Source organism: Elaeis guineensis, chromosome 11, assembly GCF_000442705.2.
Source record: "Elaeis guineensis isolate ETL-2024a chromosome 11, EG11, whole genome shotgun sequence".
NCBI lineage: Eukaryota > Viridiplantae > Streptophyta > Magnoliopsida > Arecales > Arecaceae > Elaeis > Elaeis guineensis.
This window is the reverse complement of record NC_026003.2, coordinates 29,081,658-29,089,613: the sequence shown is the minus strand read 5'-3', so window position 1 is coordinate 29,089,613 and position 7,956 is coordinate 29,081,658. Positions and strand designations below refer to the sequence as shown.

General features: G+C 39.2%; 1 pseudogene; it reads right to left on the bottom strand.

The window, feature by feature from the left end:
* Positions 1-613: 613 nt before the first annotated feature.
* LOC114913308 (uncharacterized) lies at positions 614-6,230 on the bottom strand (annotated as a pseudogene).
* Between the last annotated feature and the right edge of the window lie 1,726 nt (positions 6,231-7,956).

Here is a 7,956-nt window from a genome sequence, read left to right as displayed (position 1 = left end):
CTTAGGTGCTTATAATTTGTTGCTCGCTTCTTTACTTAGATTATTCCTTATTAATTACAGCTATAGTTTATTAATTACAGCTATAGTTTGGAGAAACTTGGTCCCTCCAATCGCCATTAAATTTAGTTTCCTTGTCAAAAGTAGTTAGAACTGCAGCAAAGAAGTCCAAGCATTATATGCACCGAGTTGTTCATCCCACACAGGCATAACTGAACTTAGTTAAAGCAAAGAGGAAGTATACAAGTACAAAACGAAATTTCTGTACTGCTATATCAAGCAAATGTACATTTCATTTACAAACCAGTAATGCCATTCCTTTTTTTTTCCCCTTTTATTAATTTTCTGAGAGAGAGAATTAGGCACAGCCCAATCTGATTACAGACCTAGTAATATCTATTTAAAGCCCAATCTGATTACAGACCTAGTAATATCTATTTACTACACCTAGCAAGTATGAGGAAGTTGGAATCCAGCTTCCATCATCTAGTATTATGAAGGTGTCGCTATTTTCAGTGGTGCTATGGCTATTTTTCTTGTGTTTGCTATACATTTAGACTCTTTCCATATGCATCTTCTTTGATGAGTGTGAAACAAGTTTCCGAGTATGATCTAATCAACTTGAAGCTTTGAAACCAGCAGACCCTGAAGAAATCTCCAAAGAGGAATCTGAGGGATTCTGCTTCACCTTCAAAACTGTCCGACAGTTTTCAAGACATTGAAAGGCACGCTGTCTTTCAGCCTTTGCGCTCATGGGGAGCCCAGCAACACGCCTTAACGTAATATATTCCTACAGTTGACCAAAATTAAAACCTTAAGAAAGATCCTGCATGCAAAGAAAACTAAAAGAAGGAACCATATTTATATCGAGCATGAGTCATTCTGTTGTCTTAGCTGATGAGCTTCTGAGCTTCCTGCATGGACTGTTCCGTGCAACATAACATAGTGCATGTCATTGAGAGTACAAATAGTATTGAACAAAAGCTTGGGCCGGTCCTTAGACCGCAAAATAACTATAGTATAGTTGTTCTCAGATCAGTCCATTTTTGCAACTTGAGGCCTAGATTTCTCATCTCCCAATCCAGTCATGTCTACTCTTTCATAGTTTTGGTGACCGAATATCATCTCATGTAGCTTTTGTGTGTGTGTGAGCGTTGTTGAGACCATCATGAGCCTTGTTGAGACCATCAACTTGGTAGTTCCTGAAGTTTTGTCTCCTTTAAGGACATCGTGGATGAGCTCCTTGAGTGTGAAGAGACTCAGAGAGTCCTCAACTGCACCCTTTGTTGACTCATCAGTGACATGAATCTCTGCTGTAACTCTGATGTTGTTAGTCTAGACCTCTGTTTTCTTCATATTATAATTCAAGTCATAGCAAACATATCAAAAAGTAGGCTAGGCCTATCGGTGATGGTGAGCTCAATTGATGTATTCGCTTTGGACAGCATTATGCCGACTGAATTTTTGAGTGTGGGGAAGAAGCAAGCATTTGATTCTAGGGACTGCAGAATAATTTCAGTCAGAATAAGATGATTAGGTGATTGGAATTTGATCTGATACTTGAAATCTATTATTATTAATATTATTTTGATAAACGAAGGAAACAAATATACAACAGCACAACAGTCACCAATCACCATTTCATATATGAGAATGAAATTATACAGAGTACAATAAGATCAAAAGAGAAGAATGTACAAGTTTCACTTGCAGCAAAGAAAGAAAATAAAGATGCAAACTCTAAAGTAGTATTTGAAGGAATTAGGGATCAAGGAAGATCACCAAAGACTTCATTATAGTCTGAAAAAAAAAAAACTTTCAGAGGCTGTGCTGAAGAACAATGAGAGTTCCCAATAAAAAAAAAGCTTAAAAGTAGTATCTATGATATGAGTAAAGTCATAATACATCACTCAAAAGACTTCATCATTGACTCAGCAAAGAAAAGATGGATCAGCCCGTCTGACTGACTTCCAAGTCAGATTGAGGAAGGGGGTTGAATCTTGGCTAAAATTATTGAAAAATCCATAAGATCTGTTGCCCAGATACGGAGCCCAAGAGGAGGGGTGAATTGGATCTTTTTGAAATTTTAAAAATTGAACTACTTAAGCAATGTGCCAAGATGAAGAGTGAAGTGCATCAACTTGCAATAGAAACAAAATCAAACACAAATAAGAAGTAAGCAAGTAATGAGCACAAAGAATAAGATAAAAGAGGTAAGCATAACAAACACAAAGGATTTATAGTGGTTCGGTGCCAATCTTGCACCTACATCTACTTCTCAGGTCTCTACTTGAGAATTCAATCCACTAAATGGATAACAATGGATTACACCACGTCGGACATCTCCGGCTCTTGCCTTCCAAGCAAGAACATTTATTTTTCGGATACAAATCAATCCTCAACACTCCGATTCAGGATTCGGATCAACCTAAACGAGTTTTGGAACTTCTCAAAACTCAAACACCCAAAAATTATTTGATAAAAACAGAGTATACAAATTTCAGTACACAAACTCCTTAAATACATACAATAAAAGCAATAGAAATACAATACTTAAGGGGTGGAAGCCTTTGCTGTTCACTCTCAATGAATTCCATACTTGATTGCTACTGGAGAGTGATTGGTGAAGTGTTTAAATGCTTTAATCTCTTTCTTAGGACTGAAAATAACTTTTCTTGAATTTAATCTTTGAGCTTGCAAAAACCTTATGATTTTCCACTTAAATAGAGCATTTATAGTTGCTATTTACCCTTGAGAATGTCTTAGAGTTGATTTAGAGCCGTTGGAGTGTGTTTAATGCATATTAAATGCATCAAAAATGGGCTGAAAACTAACTGTTACGCAGCTCACCTAGAATGGGGCGTCCCACTGGCATTGGGACGTCCTAAATGGTCAGACAGAAAGTCCTGCTTTCTGTTTTGATCTCAGGGTCTCAGGGGGACGTCCCATGGGGCGTCCCAATTACTATGAGGCATCTTAGGTGGGTTGTCCCACAGCATGCCATGACCCAAAATGCTGCATGCCAACTGCCAATAGAAGGAGATGACTCAGGTGGATCGTCCTATCATATTCTAATCCAATTTTTCATGCATTTAAGGTTCGAAACTTATTAAAACTCATCCAAATGCTCTCAAATAAATTCAAATCAATTTGAACACTCTCAAAAGCCTTCAAAACTTCACAAACTTGCTGAAACTTCAACTTTTAGTATATTTGATGAAGCTTTTCAAATCCCATCTCTTGAACTACCTAAAATATCATAAAAATAATCTTCAAATATAAAAAACTCATTAGTAGTCCCCTCAATTGGTTTGTGATTATCAAAATCAATTTTTGGAGTAACAATCTCTCTCTTTTTGATGATGACAAAATATTTGAGTGTTAAAAAAAAATATGTTTAAAGCTCAAGTAATTTGGGTTTGTGAAGCACTAGAAGAACTATGCCAAGAGTTCAATCATAGAGGGTCATGATATACAAATGTTAATGAATTAACTCATTTAGCTCAAATAATTTATGAATAAATTAGAGAATTTCTAAAGATTGTCCTTATTCAATCAAAATCCTCTTCTTTCTTATATGGATTAAATTATTTTGATTATTTGAAAATAAATCTTCCTCTTTCTTATATAAAGAGTGTATATAAAAAAAAATTTTTGATTCTAGTATCAGAGCAATAGATATGTGAAGGTATATCTCTTTTCTTTTTCTTATCTTGATGTTAAAGTAAGAGTGAAACAATTAGAGCAAGAATCAAAAATAAATGTATTGAGTCAATTTGGTATCAGTGCAAAAATAAGATTAGTAGAGCATTTGAGATAAATAGGTTGATCAGAGCAAGTTTTCAAATGGTATCAAAATGAATGTAAAAATAAATATATCAGAGTTTAAAAAATTTGTGAATCAGTATCAGAGTTGTTAAAAAGTAGGTGTAACAGTATTAGAGCTTTTACAATTTGGTATAAAATATTGTATTAGAGTAAAAATTATTAAAAAGCTTAAAAAGAGTAAAGAATTTTCAAAAGATTTTAAGAACTACATCATTTTCACACTTCATCATTATATCGTTATTTCTCTCCCAAATACATTATTTTCTTCATTTACCTTTATTTCTCTCCCTTTATCATTATTTTTTATTTCTTCATTATTTCTCTTCCTTTTTGACATCATCAAAAAGAATAAACTAGAGTAGTAGGATGTTTATGGTGTTAAGTCAAGTATTAAGAAAATAGAGCATGATACCACATTCATCCATCCAACAGAAAATGATACTAAGCATTTATTCATCCAAAGAGACATAATAATAAATATTCATATAACCAAAGGGATATGATAATAAACATTCATCCAAAGAGACATGAGTAGAAAGGAAACAACCTCATTCATATACACGAAAATAGAGGTTACAAGAGTCATAAAGAGCATAAAGCTCTCATACATCCAATCTATAAAATACAACTTAGTAATCTAATACAAAATAAAGTCAGAGAAACTGGGCATCGAGCACAAGATCCAGATAGGTAAAAACATGATCAGCCTCATCCGTGATCAAAGGGTCTGGACCAAGAGAAAGATGTCGGAGGACGAAAAGCAATAGGCTGAACAAATCTGGCTCATTAGATATAGAGGGCCTAGACTGAAGCTGAGTCCTGATGGCATCAAGTTGAGACAAGATCCCCCTCACAGTAATTTGGAGCCTATTAAGATCAGCAGATAGGAAGTCTCTGGAGTCTCTAATGTCTATTCGTAGCAACTCAAGAAAGGAACGAAGCAGAGTGTGAAATCTATCTATTTTTCGAGCTAGGTCATCATTTGTGGTGCAGAAGAAGTCGATGTGCCCACGCCAATAGAGAGAGAAGCTACTATCTGTCCGATCTCTCTCTCCAAATCAAAGATCCTACCACTGAATCTCAGAATGGAGTTCTCCACACCTTGCAATCTGATACTCAAGTCCGATAACAGCTCCATCAACGAAGAAATGTGTGGGATAATAGATGAATCCAATGATGGAGCAGAGAAGGCAGTCGAAGACGTAGGGTGAAACTACTGTGACTGTTGCTGTGCCTGCTGTAGAATCTGCTCCTAGTACAACTGAAACTGATGGAGCTGCTGCAGAATCTGATCCTGGAACTGCTGCTGTTGGAAATGGTGAGACTGAAGAAGTTGATCCTGAAATCACTGCAGCTGAACTGATAAAATCTCTATCACTCTCTCAGCTAGCTGTCCCATATCAACATCCCTCAAACTGAAAGTACGCATGGTATGACTAGATGGGGGAACCCTAACTGAGGGTCCTGCCTCAGGCTCTGAAATATAGTGAACAACTGGACTCGACCTGGGTACAGGAGAAGATGGATCCTCCTCCTCAGCCTGCTCCTTATTCTCATCACTATCCTCAACAGCATAACTCTTGGCCCACCGGTCATCTACTCTCACAAATCCCATCCTCCTAAGAGAGTGGTTGTTGTAGGTGTCAGTGTATGACAGCTTACAAACAGTCCATCAAAACTGACTCCATCCTCTCTAAAGATAACTGTGAGGGCCATACCATAGGGCAAAGGAGCCTTGGACCTGCTCAAGGCATCCCTCATAGCATCAAACATCAAAAATGGAAGGTTTAGGGGAGACTCTAAAATAACATGGTGCATGAGACATATGTCTCTCCTTATCATCAGATCATATCTTCCCCCTTTAGGAAAAAACTTCTAGAAACCATATGATGGAGCAATCTCATCTCCACACTCAGATCCTTAGCTTCAATTTTTAGTAAAACTTTCACATCATTCCTCCCAAGTATGGTCCTCAGACCAACTTCTTTCTTAGATAGTTCATCCAAATAACTACCTTCACAAGGTATTTGAAGCAATCTACCTAGTCTTGGAGTACTTAAAATGATCTGAACATCCTTAATAGTAGATTTTAAGACTCCCTCAGAGAAAACCAGATTGGAATAAAATTTCTTAACCAAATCTATGTAAACTGGTTCGGATAAGCTCAAAAAGAATTTCTAACCTTGTCGAATTATCTTCTCCCCAATAGAAAATTCATCTTGCCTTAAGAACTTGAAATCAACATTCCTACCTAATGTAACTTTTCTAGCAGACAAGTGGATCTTACTTGGTGTCACAGGAGGTGAAGCATGAGGCGGCTCTTGAGCAATCTTCTTCTTTCTCTCCTCTGCCTCCAGAGATCTCACAGACTTCCTCCTTTGTGGCATCCTCATCTTGGGGGCCATGATGCAAGAGAAAGATAGAAAATGATCTTGAGAGTGGAGAAGAGTTGGATTGAACTGAAATCAAAGAGGAGAAGAGGATTTTCGAGAGGTTTCCCACAGATTTGATGGCTAGAGTTTGGAAATTTAGAGAAAACTGAAAATGAGCCGTGAGAACCAAGGATTTGAGAAGAATGAGTTTTAGTTTGGAGGGATTTTGAGGTTTTTAGGAGAGCAAGGATGTGGATTCTTGATTGGAACCAGAGGGAGAGAAGAAGGCTTGAAATTTGAGGCGTCCCAACTTCCTGTTCTATTGAAAAATGATCGGATGGGCTCACTTATAAGTGACCTACCCATATGAATGGGATGTCCCATGGGACGCCCCATTCAGGGCTTTTTCAGGCGATGAAAAAAATAATTTAAATAGAAAAAAAAATAAAAAAAAAATTAGAAAATGATCACATCGAGTTGAGAAGGTCATGGAGGGTCTATGTAAATTTTGATATGATTTTTGACAGAAAATTTCAATGAAAAAAAATCCAAAAAATTTTTTGAATAGTATTGAAGAATTTTTAAATGACTTGAAAAATTTTTAAAAAATGATAGATGGCTCTCAAAATTAGGATAATAAAATTAAAAATTTTTAGAAGAATTTTGAAAGCAAAATTATGATAGAAATTCAAATAGATGGATTTAAGATGTCCAATTCTCTCCTAAATTCATAAAATTTATTTTCATTAAGCGCTTTAGTGAAAATGTCAGCTAACTGATTTTCGGTATTTATGTATTCAAGCATTATATCATTATTTTGAATATATTCTCTTATAAAATTGTTGGGTATAAAATACCCACAGCCGGAACCCACGGCGGAACCGCCATCAGCAAGTGCAGCTCCGCCCGGACTCCTACGGGAGCCGGGTTCCACCGCCATCAGCAAGTGCAGCTCCGCCCGGACTCCTACGGGAGCCGGGCTCCACCGCCATCAGCAAGTGCAGCTCCGCCCGGACTCCTACGGGAGCCGAGCTCCATTGTCGACATCAGCGCAGCTCCGCCCGGACTCCCACGGAGCCGGGCTCCGCTCTCAGTATCAACGGCTGGTAAGCTCAATCCGGACTCCTATCAGAGCCGGATTTCACCCTTAACTTTGTTTGCAGTGCAGCTCCGCCCGGACTCCTACGGGAGCCGAGCTCCATTGTCGACATCAGCGCAGCTCCGCCCGGACTCCCACGGGAGCCGGGCTCCGCTCTCAGTATCAACGGCTGGTAAGCTCAATCCGGACTCCTATCAGAGCTGGATTTCACCCTTAACTTTGTTTGCAGTGCAGCTCCGCCCGGACTCCTACGGGAGCCGGGCTCCACCGCCATCAGCAAGTGCAGCTCCGCTCGGACTCCTATGGGAGCCGAGCTCCACTGTCGACCTCAGCGCAGCTCCGCCCGGACTCCCATGGGAGCCGGGCTCCGCTCTCGGTATTAACTGCTGCTCCGCCAGGACTCCTACAGAAACCGGGCTCCGACCGTTACCGAACTCCAATCGACAGATCCACGCCTCCTGATAGGCCCCCAAAATGGCCACGACCCTGCTCCACTTCCTGTGGCGGATTCCGCGCGGTGCCATCATTCCCTGACAAGCCACAGTAGCCATAGCCGCCTTGCTCCACTTCCTGTGGCAGACTCCGCACAGCTCCACTATCCCCTGGCAGGCCACAGTGACGGCCACGAACCTGCTCCACCTCCTGCGACGGATACCATGC